The sequence below is a fragment of the Protopterus annectens genome, chromosome 5.part0, assembly GCF_019279795.1.
Source record: "Protopterus annectens isolate FY-2018-M chromosome 5.part0, PAN1.0, whole genome shotgun sequence".
Taxonomy (NCBI): domain Eukaryota; kingdom Metazoa; phylum Chordata; order Ceratodontiformes; family Protopteridae; genus Protopterus; species Protopterus annectens.
Window position 1 is genome coordinate 1,883,600,090 of NC_056735.1, and position 21,857 is coordinate 1,883,621,946.

Genomic DNA, 21,857 nt, shown 5'->3' on the forward strand with positions numbered 1-21,857 from the left:
GGAGCTAATCATGAATTAGAGCATCCCTCGGTGACTCCACCAGAGGGGGGATCAGAGCAACATACTTGCTGCACTTATTGCTGAGGGGTGATGAAAATAAGTCATAACAAGGCTGGCCCCAGTGGCTGAAGATCAAATTTGCTACTGACTGATTGAGAGATCAGTCATAAGGAATCAAAGTGGACCTGTTGAACCTGTCTGCTAATTCATTGTTTTTCCCTGGGATGTGTGTTGCAATGAGAAAGTGTTCTGAAGCAATATCCCATTCCCAAACACTCATGGCCTCTCTACAAAGAGGTAAAATCAGGTTCCTCCTTGCTTTTGATGTACCAGGCTACTGACATGTTGTCTGTATGAACTGCAATAGTCCCTAGAGGGAGAACATACTAAAATGCTTGTAACACTAGCAGGACTGCTCTCACCTCTAGGACGATGATATGCAACCAGGTCTCCAGATGGGACCATGTGCCTTGGACCATCTTTCCTAAGAAATGCACCCCCTTCAGGTGGGAAGCATCCATGGTCACAATGGCAACTGGGGGTGGAAGGGTAAACAGTCTGCCCATAAACAAATCATTGGACTGAATCCATTAATGAATAAGACATTTGCAGATTGGGGTGAGTCTTATGGTAAATGAAAGGGGATGGTTAAGTATGGACCACTGTACCACCAATGTTCACTGAGGGATTCGCATAAAAAACCTTGCTAGAGGGACTAGAGGTATGGCAGCTGACATCGGCCCAATGGTAGTAGTAATCATGCTGAAAGAAACAAATGGGATAGTAGTGCCTGAACTAGAAGTCTCAGGAATGGGATGTGATGGAGAGGTAAGGATGTCACTTGAGTTGTAGTGTTCAAGAGGGGTCCTATAATTTCCAGGGTCTGTACTGGGACTAAGTTTGACTTGGTATGATTTATCCAGATGCCCAAGATATTGTAAACCTGGAGCAAGTAGTCCCTGTCTTGTAGAAGTTGATGCTTGGATGTGGCAGTGAGGAGCCAATTGTCAAGATATAGAAACACATAGAATCCCCTGATCCTCAAGTGAGCTGCTACCACTGTCATGCATTTCATAAACATTGTGGGGGCTGTGGTGCATTCAAAGGGCAGTACTCTCAATTGGTAATGATTGACTCCTAGCTGAAAGTGTGGCTGGATCACATGTCCATTTATATGGGATAGTATACATTTTGGAGATCTATAGGTCACATCCAATTGTCCCTGCACAGAAGAGGCAGAATGGACTGAACCATACCATATGGAACTTTGTCTTCTTTACATACTGGTATAGGTCACTTAAATCCAATATGGGTCTTAGGTCCCCTGTTTTCTTTGGGACTAGTAAGAAGAGGGAGTAAGTTTCAAATCCTATCTGGTCTGGTGGGACCTCTTGGATAACTCTCTTCTGAAGCAGCTGTTGTATTTCTAGAACTGCATCTTCCTTCTGACTGGGTGAAAAGTTGTTGGTTTTCCCCAGTGTGTTGCAATGAGAAAGTGGTCTGAAGTGATCACCCATTTCCAAACCCTCAGGGCCTCTCTGCAAAAGGGGTAAGATCAGGTTCTTCCTTGCTTGCTGATGTACCAGACTACTGACATGTTGTCTGTTTGAATTGTAATAGTCACTAGAGGGAGAACATCCTGAAATGCTTGTAATGCTAGCAGGATTTCTCTCATCTCTAGGACAATGATATGCAACCTGGTCTTCAGAGGGGATCCCGTGCCTTGGACCATCTTTCCAAAGAAATGCCCCCCCACCCCAGGTGGAAAGCGTCCATAGTCACAACGGCAACTAGGGGTGGAAGGGTAAGCAGTCTGCCCAGAAAGAAGCCATCGGACCATGAACCACTGTACCACCAAGGTCCACTGAAGGATTCACATAAAGAACATTGTTAAATGGACTAGAAGTATGGCAGCTGACATTGACCCAAGATCTTTTAGTACTAATTGTACTGGAAGAGACGGGTGGGATAGTATGGCCCAAACTTGAAATCTCAGGGATGTGATGTGATGGAGAGCTAAGGATGCCACCTGAGTTGTAGTGTTCAAGAGGGGTCCTATAAATTCTACGTTCTGTAATGGGACTAGGTTTGACATGGTATGAGTTATCACGATGCCTAAGGTATTGGAAACCTGGCACAAGTAGTCCCTGACTTGTAGATGTTGATGCTTGGATGGGGTGGTAAGGAGCCATTCATCGAGAGATGGAAACACCTGGAATCCTTTGAGCCACAAGTGAGCTGCCAGTACTGCCATGCATTTAGTAAACACCTTGGGGGCTGTGGTGAGTCCAAAGGGCAGTCCTCCAAAATGGTAATGATTGGCTTCCAGCTGAAAGTGTAGATGTCTCCTTAATTACCTGTCCATTTTATGTGATAGTACGCATCTTGGAGATCTATAGAGCACATCCAATTGTCCATGCTCAGACGAGGCAGCATGGACTGAATGGAACATCATCTTCTTTACATACTGGTTTAGGTTGCTTAGATCCAAAATGGGTCTGGTCCCCTTTTTCTCTGCCACTAAAAAGAAGCAGGAATAAGTTTCCAAGCCTATATGGTTGGGTGGGACCTCTTGGATGACTCTTGTATTTATAAAGCTGCATCTTCCTTCTGACTGGGTGGGATGTCGGGAGGTTTCTTCTTTTGGACAGGAGGAGGAAGGGGAAAATGGTCTGTATTAACCTCTGGATATGATTCTTAGCACCCATGAACTTTTTGTGATTTCTCTCCAGGCATCTAGGTGCAAAGAGAAACCACCCCAACTGCCTCCAGAGGCAAATAGTTGGGCACCACTTCATGAGAACTGATAAAGCCTATCAGAGGAGGAATCTGTGAAGCCCTGATTCTGCAGGTCCCCTCTGCATTGAGGACAATGTCTTCTATTGAAGTTTCCTCCTCTGTCTCTGGAGGAATTATTCCCATGTGAATCCTGGAAAAGTCCCTGAGATTTTTGGAGCCACATCTTCTTACCACCTCTTTCATTGACGGGTAGAAAACTTGATTCCTATTGCAGACAGTGTCTTTCCTTCTTGTTCACGGTGGGTCAGCATGTCTTTAACTGGTGGCCGAAACAATGAAGAGCCATCAAAAGGGGCATTGGCAAAGGACATTTTGAAGGGTTCTGCAAAGTTTCATAGCCTCATCCAAGCATGTCTCCTTATGGCTATGGCTGAACCAGCAGCTCATGAAACACCCTTTGCTGCATGGGAGCTCAGCCTCATTGATGCTTTAGAAATGGACAGTAGTGTGGCCAGTTGCAAAGAAGTCTTTTTGAGAGCCTACGCAGACATGGACTCCAAGTATTTGACAGTTCCTATGTTAAATCTATCTGTAGTTGAGTAACGTGTGCCAGGTAGTTTACCGACCTTGGGGCGAAAGTAGCTCAGGCGTACATTTGCCTTCCAAATCTGTCATTTGGTCTAAACTCCCTGTTTGGAGGATGGACAGAGGATCTTTGTTCAGCTAGCTCCTTCTTGGTGGCTGCCTCCACCACTTTAGCATCAACCAGGACTCCTTTGCTCCAGTGGGGTCTAGCTGCAGGTGGGACGAGAAATTTGTTTGGGCTCTTGTGGATAGGTTTAAGACTGTCCTCCTCCTTCCAAACCTGGTGGGGAAACCAAGTCAATAAGTTCATCCGCTGGAGGGGTCAATCAAGATGTAGATGGCCCAGCACCAAAAGCCTCCGGAAACACTGACTCTGCAGGAAAAAGACATTGTGAAGACCAGATACCTTTCTGTTTGAGGATTGCAAGGGTATCCCTAAAGGAGATGTCACTGGGTGGTGATCTTGGGGACTCCTTCTCCCTCATCAAAATCAGTGTCTTCCATGAGAGACACCATGGTGAGTCTATTGTCTCCTCTTACACATCCTCTATCAAGGGACCTCTCCCATGGGATGCTTGGGAGAGGTATCAGAAGAGGAGGGAAATTTCTCTAGGGAACCAGATTGGAGACTTTCCGGAACTGGCTATCCCTGTGGAACAGGTCTGATGGGCTCAGACCCATTGAGGGCCAATGGTTAGGATCTGAGATAAGAAAGGATGATTCTGTATGCAAACAGAAAGCCCTTCCTGCCACCTTGAATGCTGATGGACCAAGGGAGCCCTCTCTCATGTCCTCAGAGCAGAAGCCTCTGAGGAAGGAAGGTTGGGGCTGCCCCAGATTCGAGCCTCATGCGGAGAATTGGATCTCAGCTGTCCAGTGCCAAGGGTCTGAGGGCAAGGGATGGATCTGACAAACTTGGGGCTGCACCCAAGCCCTCAGACCCAGCACTAACCTCTCGGATCTGAGACTCACTCTGATCCGAGGGTATTGGAGCATAACCAGTCAGGGACACCATTGGAGTCAAAGAAGGTACTTTCATTGGGTCCGACACTGAACCTCTTAGAAATCTCGTATCCTGGGACTCTGAAACCATTGGATGGATTGGAGAAGGAAAAACAATGGGCTTAGTGGGTGCACTCACAGATCCATGAGGGGCAGAACCCCATCTGGATCTGAGCCTTGAGAAATTTCCACATCATCCTGTCCATGTCCACCTTTGTCAAACTCCTCAAAAACCTAGAAGATGCTGTGGATGCTGGTCTGGAGTGTTTCCTTGGTGTCTGAAACAGTTGAGTGGATAGGGCTGGAGAGGCAGGTTTCAGAGTGTACTCTGAAGTACAACTTCTGCTTGTTGGATCTGAAGACTTAGGATCCGAGAAAGCGGTAGAAGATAAAGGGGAGACCACAATAGTAGCCAAGCCTGTCAGATCTGAGAAGGACTGTGGATCCAAAGGTGTCCCAAGAGACTTTGGATCTGATGAGGTCAGATCTGAAATCTTCCTAACCTTCTCTAGTGGCTCTGAAGAAGCCCAAGGGGACTTCTGAAGAGAACATTTCCTGGAGCCTGTGGAAACTGGTTTGAGTGTTTTGGAGGGGGTTTGAGCCCCAGAAGAAACAGGTAGCAAGCCTTTCAAAATTAACTTATTGCACCTGTCTGACAGAGCATTTGGTTTAAATTTGGGGCAAATGACACAAGAAGAATTAAGAAGGTCAGCTCCCAGGCAATAACACACTTCTTGTGGGCATCTGAATCCAGGATCTTATGGCTACAAGAAGTGCACTTTTTGAATCCAGTAGGTTTCTTGGACATATTAACAAGAAAAAGCAGTGCAACCTAAGCAAAATAAAGGTAAACAATGTACAGAGTACTAAACAGCACTGTTTCTTTTTTTTTTTTTTTTTTTTTTTTTTTTTGTAAAAAGAACCCAGGTGAGAAGAGGGAAAGAAATACCTAAAAAGGTTACTGGAAATTATAAAAGGAAAAGTACCAACAATGGTTCCAAATTTATGGGAACACTTTCAGAAGGGAAGGACAAGAAGAGAAAACTCAGTGACAGCTACAGAGGGAGGAAAGGAGCAGTACCAATCTCTAATAGTAAAAGAAGAAAGTTTTAGGAAGAATTTAAGAAACTAGACAAATATTCCTTACTAGCCTGAGAATAAAAACCTCAGTCTTACCATGATTGCAAGAAATGAGATTTGGGGAGTTAGGGAGAGAATGGAGCATTATGGGTAAAGGGAGGAGCTCGAGAATTGGATCGTAAGTCTATTGTATGTGGCCAAGTTGAATCCAAGGGCCAAATCCGAAACCATTTGTGAGGAAGAATGAAAAGGGACTACATCAGATCATGTGATATACTATGCCCATAGTCTCCAAAAGGTCTGTATTCTTCATATAGCTATATATACACAAGGAACAGAAATAGTTTTCCTTTATGCAACTTGTAGCTACACTGAGGTGACCCACAAATCAACTATTATAAATTCTGAGTGCAAGAAATCCAGACAGAGCTTGTAAATATTCCCACTCCAACTCAGAGTCGCCCTTAAGAGATATCTCCACAGTCGGCAGCAGACCACCCTTGAATGAGAACTTGGGTTCATAAGTACTTATTTGTCTGATTATTTATTTACCCAAATGTCATTTTTTTACCTGCTCTTTTCATTACCTGTCTATTCCTTTTCGGGTTTCTGCACAGCAGATTTTTATTATCTTGAGTAACTTTTTTTCAGGCTTTCCACTAATTGCAGTGCTTTTTCCTTCAGCCAATGATACTTTTTGGTCCTGAAGTAAGATACAATGAATAAATGAATGAATTACATCTGACAGATACAATTAGCATTAACTTATTTCCTCTTTGCATATCTGCAGCCTGGGAAACTCATTTAATAGATTGATCATACCATTACATGCAATATATTCATTCTTAAATCTACATATTTTACTTAAACTGAGATTGCCATCAGTTTACATAACCTGCTCTAATCTGGACTGCATATTATGTCTGTTTTACTTATAGCTCCCATCTCTTATTTAAGCAGACTTGGAGTCATATGGAGAAATGTTATTGTCTGCATTTTTAAAATTCTTTTTTGGTAAATAATCCTTTAATACACTTGGGCTCTTGCTGACCATGGCCTCAAGAAAAACTTATGAACTCTTAACTGGATATTTTTAACAGGTGCCAGCCATGTTATTTTCTCCTCTTCAGATAAAGCTAGTAGTTTACTTTTCTCCACTTCCCAAGTGTCCGTTGGTCATTACTATCTCTTTTCTGAACACATTCACCATCCACTGTTACTATACCTCCCTCTTATATCACAGCTTTCCCATTAGAATCCCTTCTGCTCAGCCTTTCCTTTGTTCTGCAAATATCCTTCACTTCAACCAATACATATTACTCTTCACAATTTTATTTATTTTTATTTTACATTTGTTGACCGGAATAGTCCGACTGGATATATATCCATTTTCAGCGGAGGCCCTGGGTGAAAAGCTCCAAGATAATAATGCACAGTGAACATTTAGTAAATGCTAGTTTCAAGCAGATTACAGTCATAAGCAATACTAGCATTTAGCACATATAGTACTAACTTATTATAAAACACTTTACAAAACATAACATTATTTTCAAAGTTATATATACATTAAAATTGCATTCAGGGTTAAGACTCATTGAGCAGCAGTTATACAACTGACCCTTTCTGAAATGGTGTGGTAGAAAAAAGTTAGAAGTAGCTGAAGGTAAGGCACCTAAATAATAGAGAGATCACTAGTCGGGGTTAGTGCAAGGACATAACCAATGAGTTTTGAAGTATTTCTTGAGTTTGTTTTTAATTGAGTTAGTAAGGGTTCTAGGGTAAAGTCAGCTGGGAATCTGTTCCATGTTTTTCCAACAGAGTTGGCAAACAGAGAGTCCACAGCTGAGTAGTTTGATTTGTATGTTTAAACTAGGAGTCTACTGGATGGTCGCAGTGGCCGGGTGCTGGTGTAGGGGCTGATAATATTTTTTAGTGCAGGTGTATTTTCTGGTTGGTAAAGGACTTTATGTGCCACTATTAGCTGGTTGAACTGCAGTAGGCTAGGCAGTTCAAGCCATCATAGGCGATTTAGTGGTGTGTCCGGTAGGCTGTGCCAGTAACAAACCTGGCAATGTGGTTATAGCAGGATGATAGTTTATTAAGATCTGTTTTGTTTAAGCTGGAGAATAGAGGTGAGGTGTAGAGAAGACTTAATAGAAGATGGGAACGGGCAACTGCAGTTCTAGCAAGTGGGATAAGGAAAGGTTATATTCTGTAAAGAGAGCCAAGTTTTTTATTAATGATTTTGATAGTTTGATTGATATGCGCATCAAACTTCAGGTTATTAACTATGACACCCAGTAGTTTAGCTTGGGCTTCTGGGGAGATGATATTGCCATTGTTAATGGTTATGTTGAAGTATGGCAGGGGGGTCCTGTGTGTGGGGGAGAAGAGGAGCAGCTTAGTTTTGTTGGGGTTTAGGCTTAGATGTTGATTGGAGAGCCATATTTCCACTGTATTGAAGGTATTTTGGGTTAATGTGAATAAAGTAGCTGGTGAGGTGTCAGAACAAATCAAGGTGGAGTCACCACATATCGAATGCAGGTAGCATCTGGGATGACTGAATGAAGGTCGTTCATAAAGATGGAGAAAAGAAGGGGTCCTAGTATCGAGCCCTGGGGGACTCCTAATGTGATGGCTAGGCAAGGTGATAGCTTGTCCTGCCATAGGACTGCTTGTTGCCTGCCCTGCAGGTAGGATTGAAACCATTGGAGTGCATGGTTGTTTAAGGAGAAGCCCTTCAAGGTATTTATAAGCATTTTGTAGTCAACCATGTCAAAAGACTTGGATAGATCTAGAAAGAGTCCTGAGGATAGTTTGTTATTATTGCGGTTGTGGTTAATGACATTAGAGAAAGAGAGGAGGGTAGAAGTAGTACTGTGGTGTGGCTTAAAGCCATGCTGAAAGTCGGACAACAGCTTGTTCTGTGTGAAGTAGTGCATGAGCTGTATGTGCACACACTTCTCCATAATTTTAGTTAGAGGTGACAGAATAGCTATGGGTCTACAGTTTCACAGTTCAGTGGAACTGCCTCCTTTATGGAGATGTATGACATGGGAGATTTTCCATATAGTGGTTACAGTAGCTTCAGATATAGCTCTGTTGATCAAGATTGAGATGGGGTATACTATGGTGTCAGCAGCCTTTTGCAGATAGTCTGCTGGGAGGTGGGTCTTAGTTTCTTAAGTAGGGCATGAATAAGTTGAGTAGGAAAAGGTTTGGGTACTGGGTGTGGCTGCATTAGAATTAGAGCCATTGGGAGAGAATTGGCTGGCTAGTGACTGGATAGTCTGTTACGAAGCTGTTGAAGTCATTAGCAATGTCTACTGGGGATTTCTGTTGGGAAGCTGAAGGGGATAGAGTGGCGGTTTGGCCTGGGTGGAGTAGTTTGTTTATTCTTGCCAAGAACTTTTGAGGTTTGTTTTGGTGTTTTTGCAGTAGATGGTAGTAGTAGTTCTTTTTGTCTAGCAACTAACCCCCTAATCAAGATCACTTCCATTTCATTTATTATTGCTTTTATAGACCTTCATATCAGTATTTCTTAGAGGGTTGAAAAAGGAAATTTTCCACGCAAGTGATGTATTATTGGTCTAAAAGAAGGCGCTACTGGAGTATAAAGTAGTTTCTTCTAGGAAATGTTGCTGGCATAGGAGTTCTGCATAAAGTATTTTTTGCAATCACATCCAGCACAGTGGCATAGTGGGATAAAGCCTTGAATACAACTCAGGCAAATTGAGTTCAGGTAGTGGTTCAGATATCTTATAGTACTGGCAGGGACAATGGGCATGCCTATGTGGGGGGGGGGGGCATATCTGACATCTCTGTTCTACAGTTCTGGTGGAGACTGGAACTCAGACAGATGATGCCAGACTGAGCAGATAACAGCAGACACATTTGCTCTGTTATCCAATGGCCCAGGGAGAAAGGCAATCACTCTAGCTACTCCTCATTGCCTACATAGCATGACACAGGTATCATTAGCATGTAGAAGGGCATTAAGGTTGGGGAAAAATACCATTCCCATCAAAATGATGATGTTATGCTAGTAGCTTGACTCTCACCCTTAGGGATGAGAGATGAAACAAACTATGAAGCTGAGCTTTCACCCCGGGGAATGAACAGATCAAAACAGCATGCTGGGATGCAGGCTTGCTCTCCAGAATGGGAACCAGACAAAAAAATGTAAACCTTATTTGAATTAAGTGAATCTAGATAGTCTTCATAATCTTTTCTGCATCTCTCCAAAAACTGGTAAAATCTCAGGATGGATGGATCAAAATGCATTATAGCAATCCCTCCATCTCATTTTCAGCACCTCACCAGGAAACAGGGAGCATGTTTAAAGTACCAATTATAGTTTATGTGATGAGAAAAAGTACTGAAGCAGGCGCTTTCATATATAAGACACTGGGGGGGGGGGGTATCAGAATCAGTAAAAACAAAATCATGCAATACAATACTCTTACATTCCACTTGCACTTTTTCATCAACTTCAGTCATGATTTTCAGTGTTTTTTTTTACAGATTGTTATGTAAATAGAAATTATAGCTACTCATAATAATTCTAGATCTGTAAGTACTGCTACCACAATAACAACAGGTAAGACTGACATTGCCATTAATACTTTTCAGCAAATTTTCTCAGGCTGTTAATTCCAGTATAGATCCCATAATGCACTGCCAAAACTGTTCTAAGTAGCATTTCCTTGGCACGCTCGCAACCATTGTCCCAAATGAAGACTTGTACCTGGAAACCACATCTAATTTGTGATGCTCTGCAAAAATATTTTGGGATAAGCAAGTGTCAGCTGTTCAAATATCAAAGGAGGAATTATTGAATAAGATTTTGGATGTTGAGACAGCTCTAGTAGAATGTGTGTAGGTTATCTTTGAGTTTTTTTGTCATGTTTGTTATGACAAGAAGACATTGTAATTTAAAAATCATTTGGATAAGCATTGCTTATTAATGATTTGCCCCATCATCTTTTAATGAAGAGAGATGGTGTTCTTTTTTATGGTTTTTGTTCTGTCTACAGAACACTTGAGCTGTCTGTGTACATAAATGCAGTGAAGAAAATGTCTCCTTTGCTTAGAGTACTGAGACAGGAAAATGACAACCACCTTACCTAAGCTGTTTTCTGTGGTCAACATCATCATGAAGGAAAAATGGTATGTGGTAAAACTCTTTTTATATAATCTACGTGGGTCAAGGGTAACGCCTGTTATTCAGAGATGATTGTGTCTAGCTGAGATAATGTCACTAAAAATGCCTTTCACTATAAGAACTTTAATTCTGCAGAAGATGCGTGTCATGAAGGACAGAAGGGTGAGCTTTGTTATCATCAACAAGATATGAAAAGGGGGAATGGGATCCTTAACTGGTGGCCAGTGAAAGCCATTACACAGAAATGTCTTACACACTTTTAAAATAGCTGAAGTCTTTCGCCCTTGAATAATATGGAAATTAGAAAAAAGCAGATAAAAGGATGTTGATCGAGAAATACCTAAGGGGAGCATCAGACAGGGAAAAACACTACTGAAGGATCTGTGACAAAAATGTTTAAAAAGGATTTGTACCTCTAATGAAATCCCAAACAGAAACTCTTGTTTTATTTATCTCAGTTCAATGAATGAAGGGTCAAAGATAAATGATGGAAACCACTCTAAATGACAGGTCTTCAGACCTACTGACAAACTGGTTTTCTTGGAGGGGTGAGCCAATAAGCATTTGTGAAGTGGGAATCAAAACAGAAAGGCTAAACAAAGCTGCAGAAGTATGGGAAAATAAGATTATCTAAGCAAGAAAGAAACAATAAGCATTATAATTGCCTTTGATTATTTAGGTTTAAGAAAAAAGTGCAAGCTGAAATGGTAAAAAGGCATAGAGTAGGTCTAAGGGCTAAATTACTTTCATTACATTTTTGTTATTCCTGTTTGGGTGAAGAGTAAAGGGAGGCAAAATAGTCACAGCTAGTGTGACCCCCTCTTCCAGAATATTTTTTGTCTCTGAAAGACATAGGGACTGTTGATGTGTATCAGTAAGCATCTGCTTAACCCATCTACCATGCTTTTGATTCCATTGAAATGTGCACCACAGGAAAAAATCTATTAGTTTTGAAGAGCAATCTGAGGCTAGAGTGCCTTCAGAGGGTAGAAGGGAGTTCCTTCCTGCTGATTTATGTACCAAACTATTGGCATGTTGTGCATATGAATGAAGATGTGGTCTTTTAGAATGCAGCTCTGAAGACCTTGGACAAAAAGGAGGCCTAATTTAATTTCTGGAACATTGATTTGAAGTTTTTATTCTTCACTAGACCATGTCTTTTCCAAATGCAGGGAGTAAACATCCATTGTGAGTATAATTTAGGGAAGAGGAAATACACTAGGTCTGCTTGCTAAGAATGTGGTGGAAAAAAAAAATCAACTTTGATGTCTCTTGCATGACACAGAGATTTTTACTGGTGAATTAAGGGGTCTGCATTTTAGGATCATTGATCTTTGGGACCCCATTGCAGAACCCTCATGTGTCACTTGTTTGTGATACGATCAGTGTTGATGCTGCCATTAGTTTCAGAGACCTAAAGTATAAGATGATTAAAGAAGGAACATATAACAAAAGAACAAGTACAGTGCCCACTACTCTCTTCAAGGGTAAAAATACTTCAGCTATGTAGGTATCTAGGGAGGTGGCTATGAAAGTCAATAGTTGATGTAGAAAGGTGGGACTTAGCAAAGTTTGCAGTGAACCACAAGTAAAAGATATGACACAGAGACTCACTATGCTATACGAAACTGTATCAGCTGCTGGTCACCTGGAAGCAGCCATAAAAAAAAAAAAAAAAAAAAAAAAACAAGTTTTACCTCTTGTAATGTAGGTGAGAGGCTACTGCAAACCTAAATTTTGTAAACAATCTTAGGAAGCAGGTGAAGCAAATAGGAAGAATACTTCATTGATAATCACTAGTTCCTGTTCAAAGTGCAGAAATATTCTTGACCCCTTCCCTGGGTTTGCATGGAGGTTAAATATCTGCAGTATATAAAATGCGTATGGAATCTTCTTGTCTCTTTTGTAATAAAGAAAGGGGAAAGGCTGAAGGGTTACCATATGAAACGACTCTTTGAGAATGAAGATGTTCGGGCCCACTACGCTTACTAAGAAATGTAGACTTGTGTCTTCTTTATTAATAAAATAATCCAGCATAATATCAGAGTCCTTAATTCACATATAGGATTGCATGAATGCCATTCTTTTTTGTAGCATCTGTACTTCCCTCCTTCCTTGAAAATTTCTGTTGAAGTGGGAATTCAGGTAAGGGTAGAGAATGGGAAAGGGAAAGGAAGACACTTTGGCAAGATAACGTTTGGTTATCATATTCCTTATCCATGCACTGTTAATGATATTGAACCAAGCTAATACATAGACAGGGCATTTATCTAAACAACCTCAACCAGAAAGTGGTATAGGGTGGAGGGATAATCAGGATTGCTCATGACCATGCTGGAAATGCCTGCAGCCTTTCTGAAACTGTCCAGATCATTCATCTCTAAGTCACTACCCTTATTTGGATCCCATGGATGAAAACTGCATGACCCAAGATAATCTTGCTGTTAGGGCTGCAGATTTAGCTGAACCATAATCTTACATTTTAGTGTCTTTGTAATGGAACACTGTGAAGGTGAAAGGTGACTCTCAGAGCAATTAAAATTTAGCCTGTTTTTCTTCCCAAAGCAGAGAAAATTGCATGTTTCAGGTCCAAACAGCAAGGAGATTTAAATGGGTGAGCATACTTTATACAAACAGCAAGGACATTTAAATGGGTGAGCATATTGTATGCTTTGTTGTCCTTAGCAAATGGGTTAAAGCCAAGCCATGTGCACCAGTGCTTGACTATGATCGATCCTGCCACAATACCAGAACCATCTACTGTCTCATATGGCACTCGTTTCATCAGTTTAACAACTTTGGAAGTAGTTGGCCAGGGCCTTAAAACTCTCATTAAGGTCAATGTTAGGCAATTCCTCTGCAGAATGTTGTACTTCATCCACAACGTGACACTGAAATCATTTGGATGAAATTGTTTAGTGCTTTCCTGGATAGCATGCAGGATGCAAACAAAAGATTTCCCAGTCTGTTCTGTACCTGTGACTCCTGCAGTGTGGAATAAATAGCAGACAACTGAAGAGAAGAGTTTATCTTCCGTGCTGCTACCAATACAGTGATGTCAGGCTTGGGGATCTCTTCTAAAATTAACACTTCTTGGCTGACTGGAATAGCCAGTCTACCTTCCTGGAAATAGTGGCCACAGTTTAAGATTGTTCCTACAAATAGTTAAAGAGATATTTTACCCTTTTAATTTTAAGCCATTTTTGAAGAGGTACTGTAGCACTGATGAAGGGCTGACAATGCAGGCAGATTATCTTTGCATTACTACAGCTGTTGACAGTATTCCATATAAGGGAATAAATGAAAATTAATGTATTGATTCATTCATTCATTTTTTGATAACTCACTTAATTTGACTGAGAGACGGAGTGCGGCTTGATCCTATTCTGACAGTAAAAGAAACAATTCCATGAACAAATCACTGGTTAAGCAACATAATGTAACAAGTTAACATGTCAATTACTTATCTGTCCTAAATGAGTTTAAAATTGGTGTTGAAAGGATTCTGTGCTGGGCCATTTTATTTTGGACTATTCTCAGGTAAACAAGTTGTAAATGGGCTAAGGAGAACCATAGATGCTGTAAACTGCAAACTTGGTACCAAAGCTGGTTCAATAAAAAAATGCTGAAGTTCTCCAAGATGACCTGCTAAAATCCATACACATCTAGTGCAGTAGTAATGACCTCGCCTCTGGCATCAAAAAATGTATCATTATAAAACTTGGCAGAAAAGGATTTATTCTATAATCAGAAAGAAAACATGCAGTCAAGTCACCAAAGATGCTACCACTAAAAATCTAGGGTCAGCAGAAGACAAAAATGTAAACTTTAATCAGTGTGTGTCCACCAAATTAAGAAAAAGCATATTTTGTAGCCCATATAATGTTAAAGTGCATGTACATTCAATTTGACAAATTCACTGCACCAATTTATATCTCACTGCTCTTGCCTACTATTGGATGCAGTGCTGCGTTTTGTAGCCTTCAGGAAAGCAACCTGAGAGAACTTGAAAAGGTACAATGATTCCTAATAAGAAACATCTTAGTCTTGGGAAACTTGAATTATTCATATAGGTCTCAGTACTATCACTGTATTGTGCCTCTTAAAGGTTACTTTAAGGTGAGCTGTGTCAGATATCAAAGACAATGCCTGATCCTGTTCATTTTGAAAGTATATACATGGAACAAATTACCAGTGGATGTAACATCAGTGCAGGTAATCTAATACTAAAAATAAATATCAACAGCAGAAAAAAATGACAAATGACATTACACAGTGCCTTAAAAGATTATGTAATGCTTCGTCACAATTAGAAAAAAAAGCAGTCATTGATTTTCTTCAGCTATAATCCTGATATGTACATAGAAAGCAAAAACTATCAAGATGGAGTTATAGCAATCATGCTATTTGAAGGCTAGTAGGCTGCAAGCTTGACAAATGAATCTGGGAACCAATGAACCTCTATTCTGAAAAGTACAGTATATACCAAGGGTGGGAACAACCACAAAGACTGCTCCATCATTCTGCAAGATTTTGGGATCCGCCTTGGCTGAAGGAAACAGAACCAGTTGGTCATTCTTCTCTAAACTTTGGATCATCTGGTGATGATGAACAGAATGGGATACCGTCTTCATTATCCATGTCTTCAAAATATGAAGATTCTGGTCAGGGCTCCATTTGCTTAGTTGTTTATAAGCATCTCTGTACTTTTAGAGATGAACTTTCTGATATAGAGGTATCTGAACCTCTTTTCAATTAATCACGTGAACAGAAGAACTTGACAATAACTGTGAAAAACTTAAAGGAGAGTTTGAAAGTGCTTGTGGAGGGAAGGGGAGTGGCTCAGAAAGAAGGAGCCAGTGCAGTACAGAAGTTGTGGGCTACAGTGACGGACCACATTATACCAACTCTGCCTCTTGGAGATACTGTGGAAGGGCCACTCTTTTTATGGATAATCAAGGCTGTGGGAAAACATAGGAACATGAAAGACAATGTCTTAGGGGCAGCTCGTGCTATAGAACTGCAGGACTGCAGCCCCCTCCCCACCTGTAAAAAGAATAAAATAAATTCCCCACACTGTAGAAAATAAAAAATATTTCACGAGTAGTCCCGGAACTCCATGCATGTGTGCTTAGTTTTTGACTGCTTTGTTAGGCAGTCCAGACCTCCACATATGCTTCATTCCAGAACTCCAGACTGCTCTGTTAGGCAGTCCAGATAGGGAAGGCAGGGAACTCTGCCCTGCCAGCCCAGAAGTCTGTGCGGTGATGACCGCACAGACCAGAAGAACACCAGACGGCATCGCCTGCAGGCTCCAGCCTACTCACATCTCGCTGGGAGACCCAGAACAGCCTGCGCAGGCTGTTATGGAAGACAGACAGGTGATCGGGCTGCTGCACAGGACAGAATCACTACTGAGAACTTAACTGATTGGGCTGCTGCAGAGGACAGAATCACTATGGAGGACTTAGCTGCCATGGAGGATCTGCAGGTAGGGTGTGTGTGTGCTAAGGACGTAGCTGCCATGGAGGACAGAATCACTACAGAGGACATAGCTGCCATGGAGGAGTGTGTGTGTGTGTGTGTGTGTGTGTGTGTGTGTGTGTGTGTGTGTGTGTGTGTGTGTGTGTGTGTGTGTGTATGTAATGCCCCAGTTGCTACATGGTGGTGGGTAGAGAATAAGGCTTGAACCCTGCACCTTGGGCCCAAGTGACAAGAGACAGAATTCCCTACCTACCACCATTTGTAAAACATTTGCAGATTTTTGCCTCATATTTGTTCTGTTCTGTTCCTCATAAAATCTGTGGTTTCTGTATTTTTGTTACTTAACACAGCCAGTAGTGCAGTGGTAGCATTGTTCCCTGACAGCTACAGGTTGGCTGGTTTGATTCTTAGCTGGGATGCCTTCTGTGTGGAGTCTGCATGTCCTACCTGTGTTTGTGTGGGTTTGCTCTGGTGTCCTCAATGGATATTTGTCCCTATTTTTTGGACTGTATTCCCCCATTATTGGCTTTGTCCAGGTTTTATGTGCCAAGGTTGAAAGCTATGGTGATAACTGAATTCACTGAATATGTTTGGGGGCTGTATTCCCCCATTATTGGCTTTGTTCAGGTGTTTTATGCTAAGATGTTTACAGCTATGGTGAGAACTGAATTCACTAAATGGTAGCCATTTAAGTTTCAGTCTTCATTTTTTTCATAAAACAGATGATTCAGTATAGTGGTATGTTGCTCTGACTGTTTTGCACAGGGTCCTGGGTTCAATACTTGGCAGTGAAATGTATGGTGATAACACAGCATTTTATTCTAACAACTTTCCAACATTATACAAGCAATGTTTAAACTGTGTCCCTATTTTTGGGTCTTTTGCCCCCCCTCCCCCAAATTTTGGATTTTTCCAGATTTCTTGTGCTGCAGAGTTCAGAGATGCAGCTTGTCAAGCAGATTTTTAAAAAAGCTGAGAGCTGCAGGGGAACAAAAGTTTAGTGCTGCTTATGCCAAATCTGCTTGTATTGTTAATAGCACAATAGGTAGTGTACTTACTTTTGATGCAGAAGGCTGTGGGTTCTACTCCCACAGTAGGTAGATGCATTGCTCATACTGTACTGTATTGTAAAGGGGGTGGATGCTGCAGTTCTTTTGGGTGAAGATACCTAGTAACTATGAACCTGTTATCAGTTTGCCATCCATTCCCTATTGCAATATTACTAGCTTATCGTTTTTTAATGCAACTTGGGCAATTTGTTCCTCAAGGGCAACAGTCACTTTATTTGTAGATGAAACAATGAAATATAAAGTCGTTTGCTAACAGCAACCTCTTCATTAGTTACAGATTTCTTTAATGTGGAATTATTTAGATGACTTTTACTTCTTCAGAGATTGTGCATATTTACTGATACTGGTGGACTCTAGAAGTTTGAGTAGACTTTTATGATAGAAGTGTTTTGAACTGGGCAGTTTTGTCATTATTGGTGAATGCATTTTGTTTCATTGTTTAATGGAAAATGTTCTGAATAGGGCAATTTTGTCATTACTGGTGCATGCATTTCGTTTCATTGTTTACTGGAAAAATGTCCAAAACAAATTTTAAATGCCCTCTGAAAACTGTACTATATTGTACAAGGAATATAACTGAATACAATCAGGAAGGTGTATCAAAGACCACGTGTATGTTTCGTGTGCAAAGGGCCTATGATTTGAAAACATCCCAAAGTTAATCCATATCTGCCACTGGCAAAATCTATTTTCTTTGAATGTAGGTTTCAATGCTGTTTCAATGAATATGAGTTTCAAGGGCAGAGAAGTTTTAATGCTAAGTCTGTTTTCATTGTGATTGTATTACTTTATTTAGCAGAGGTCTTAGTGTTTTTGCTGTAAAATGCAAAATAAAACTTTCAAATGAAGTCCAAATCATCGTAGAAGTAAAGCAGTATGCACATTAGTGTTTAAGGTAAATGGGGTGAAATAGTCAAGTAATGGTTCAATGGAATGGATGCAGGGGGGAGGCTCCATTCGACCATGATTTTGTGAGGGGGAAGGGTGGCAAACTCAAAGACAGCCCCGGCTGAACTATACATCTCAAATGTCCAGATTTTGACAGAATGAATAGATTTTTGCTTCTTATTTTTGGTTTGTTCCTCATAAAATGTGTGGTTTTCTGGCAAATAATTTAGGAATTAAGTCACTAAACAAAGACAGACACTGAGTTTCAGACTTCATAACCGTCAGAAAAATGCATGCTAAAGCAAGACCTGTTATTCTATCAATTGTCCCAGTTTATACAACAATTTATAGTACTGTTTATATGTTCCCCCAGTATATATGGCCTTGTCCAGATTTCTTGCATTAACAGGTTGAGAGGTATGTGCAAATAAATTGCTTTATAGACTTAGGCATATCCAAACTTCTCAACTGTCCCTGATTTTGTCTCAAAATGTTGCTCTTCCCCTAATAATCCCGCTGCAAAATGGCAATTTTGGAAGAAAACGTGGAGGGCTTACAATTAAGAAATAACTGTATTAATCAGAGTTATAGATTATTTTTATTTCAGAAATCCATGTAGATTCTTTTATTTTGTCAGCTGCTCAAGTTAGCAGTACTAATATTAAAAAAGTGCCCCTTCTTTGACAGGTTCCCCGTTGCATTGTGTGGCTATTTTATATTTTTGCATCACATGTTTGGTCCATTTTTCATGGGGGTGCCTTCACTGAAGGTTGGACATCGAGCTGGAACCATGGAGTTTGTGAAAATCTACTGCCAATCATTAGCGGACCAGAGTTCCGCTGTGGCGACCCCTAACCAGGAAAAGCTGAAAGACAAACAACAACAGTGGCAAATCATTAAAGACTGAAGTTAGAAAATAATGACAGACATTTGAGTTTCAGATTTCGTACCTTTCAGAAAATTCATACTAATGCAAGGCCTACTATTCTATTATCTTTCTAAGTTTATAAGAGCAATATTTAAAAATTGTCCTTATTTTTGGGCCTCTGTCCCACTTATATGTATGGCTGTATGGCTCTGTCCATATTTCTTGTTTTGAGGTTGAGTGGTATGACAAATGTGTCAGGGCCATCACAGTCAGTCAGATACATTTCAAATTGTGACATACTTGTTGCACCCCACTCCCCCATGTAGTGACTCTGGATGTGTCCAAGCAAGGCAAGGAGCAGTTATGAAGTGTAAATGTGCAGAGTATCCCCCATCAAAGGTAGACACAAGTGCTACTTTTTTCTGTCCTTGATTTTGTTGAATGTTATGGTTTCTGTCATATTTTTATACTTTTGATTTATGCTTATTATTACTCAGAAAGTGCCTGCTGCTCTGTGTTTAAGTAGCAATGCTTTAATGACCATCAGATAAGCTTGTCTGAGATTATAAGATGCAAGCTTTAATAAGAAGTTAAAGAATTGCCAGCATTGAAAGCCTTTCTGTTGTTGCCATGCAGAGAATACTTACATAACTAGATAATGCATAAGCCTTGGGTACTGAAATGCATATGACATTATATTTGTAATAAAGGACAGGATTACATTATTTTAAGAAGCTCATTACATTTGTTGGGGAGACTTGCAATAATCTTTGCAGGCTTTGCCTGTAAACCAAACAGAATGCCAATCTATCTTGTGTGGTCCATTACCTGTACAGTAATCCTTTAAGCAATGTATATTGAGCTTGTTTCTTGTTTGTTTTTCATTTTTTACTTTGATCATGTTTTCCACATGAAACAAGTAGATAGTTCTCAGGCAGCAGGACATTTTTGGATAAGAAACATTTTTACAAGTGGGGGTATCACAGAGATTGCTACTTTCAGCATGTTACTTGGTACTTTAATAAAGCTGAATATAAATTATAATTAGAACTGCAGTGCAAGGAGAAGTGGTTTGAGTTGAATGCTGCTTGTTTTTCTTATACTTGATTTTGAATGGCATTCCAGTAATGTATTTAAAAAGTAATTTATTTTTTCATGCCTCACAACCTTTTTGTTTCCATCTAGATATTAAGTAAGCTGTCATGCAGCCAATGCACTGAAATATTTTTTTCTTCTACACTTCATTTTGTCTTGATTGGACTCTCATAATGATGGTTTGGCACCCAGGGCAGCATATTTAATTGAAGTTACAGTTTTTGTGGTTTTGAGCATAGCTCTTTCCCTTTCTAGTTGGCCACACCCCTTCCCATTGACCCCACCCATTCACCTGTCTCTTGCGGCCCCCCTTTGATTTGAAGTCACCAGCTGCCACTGCAATGTCTATGTAACAGATATTTGTCTGACTGATGGAGGCTGTGCTAGCAAGGGATAAAATTATATCAGAAAGGCTGACAGATATTGAAGGATTGATACCTTGTAGCAGACATTGGTACAACAGAAACAACTAGGTAGATTTCTTTGGACAGGAGATAGTAGGAACAACAGCAGCTGGACTTATGAGTAGATGGACTGAGACCCTGGGACAGATACATTAAGACTGATGCCTGTGTTTTATCATAGGGTAGGAAAAAACACAGTTTGGGATTTATAGTGAAAGACTGGACCATTAGCTCTTTAATACCTACTCCCACTTTGGCATTAATAAATTTTTGTGAACTGGGATTTCCCTGATTGGGGAGAGGGCTACAAAGGACACCAGGAAGGACTGAGGTACTAGAATAGAGATAGGGACAATAAGAAGTGCTGATGCAAGGGTGTCTTGCAAAGTCTATGTTAGTTGCACAGGGTGTCAATTGCAATCAGTGCTGAAAGCTTGGTTTTCATCTGAATGAATTTCATCTGCACTAATTCCTGATGTTTTCTTCTGATTTGTCATTTGATTGTACCAACGACTGACACATGTTGTTACTTTTATGAGATTTACATGAAACTGGATGAAGAATTGGTATATATATGATTGTACAGCATTCTTTTATTTATATTGCAGTGTTGCCAGATTATCTAGTAATTTCAAAACATAAGAAAGGCCAGCAATAGCGCTAGCAGTTCAATTAAATTAGCAAAATGTTCGAAATGCTTACTTCATACCTCACAGTACTCCTCTGTGATGGCAGAGGTGAAACAGTTTTATCATTTCTTTTTCCTCATTTTTTTATAAATAGCATTAACTTTACCCCTAAAATTTTGCAGAGGGGATCACTAAATATACAGCAAATGAAAATATACAATGGCAGAATAGGTAATTGTTGTTGGTTAAGCATATATTTCTCCACAGGAAGTGCAATCCAGCTAAGTGTATTAATAGCATTACTATCATTAGCAGAATTCAGTATGACTAAATGCTTCATGAAAAGAAGATGTTTCATCTTAAATGATGTAGACAATTGATTATAACAAAATCTAGAAGGGTGTGTGTGCGGGTGTGGCGGGGTCTACTTCAGTAGACCGAAATTCCATTAAATCGAATTTCACTTAACTGAGACAACAATAAAGAAAAGTTAGTTTACTGAATGTTCACAGCACTGGAATTTTAATCCGGGAAAGGAGGCAGTTGGCCAACATGGGGAAATTTGTCCTTTTCCCCTGTATAGTGTGATCTAAGAGTTAGTATATTTAGTTAGGGGGGGGTATGGGGGTGCAATCCCCTACATTGAGAGGTGGGGGGACAAAGCCCCCCACTTGGGTGGGTTTGACATGCTTTGGTGTGTTTGTGTTTTTCTGATGACCAAATGCCTCCTTTCCCAGATTAAAATTCCGGTGATGTGAACATTCATTAAACTAAGTTTTCAGTATTCTTGTCATAGTTAAGGAAAATTTGATTTAATGGAATTTTGGTCTACTGAAGTAAACCTAGCAT

General features: G+C 40.4%; 1 protein-coding gene across 1 annotated transcript in view; it reads right to left on the reverse strand.

Annotated features, from left to right (window-relative positions):
* ENOX1 (ecto-NOX disulfide-thiol exchanger 1) overlaps window positions 1–21,857 on the reverse strand; it is a 2,044,058-nt gene that overhangs the window by 670,487 nt on the left and 1,351,714 nt on the right. The gene's annotated exons all lie outside the window — the stretch shown is intronic.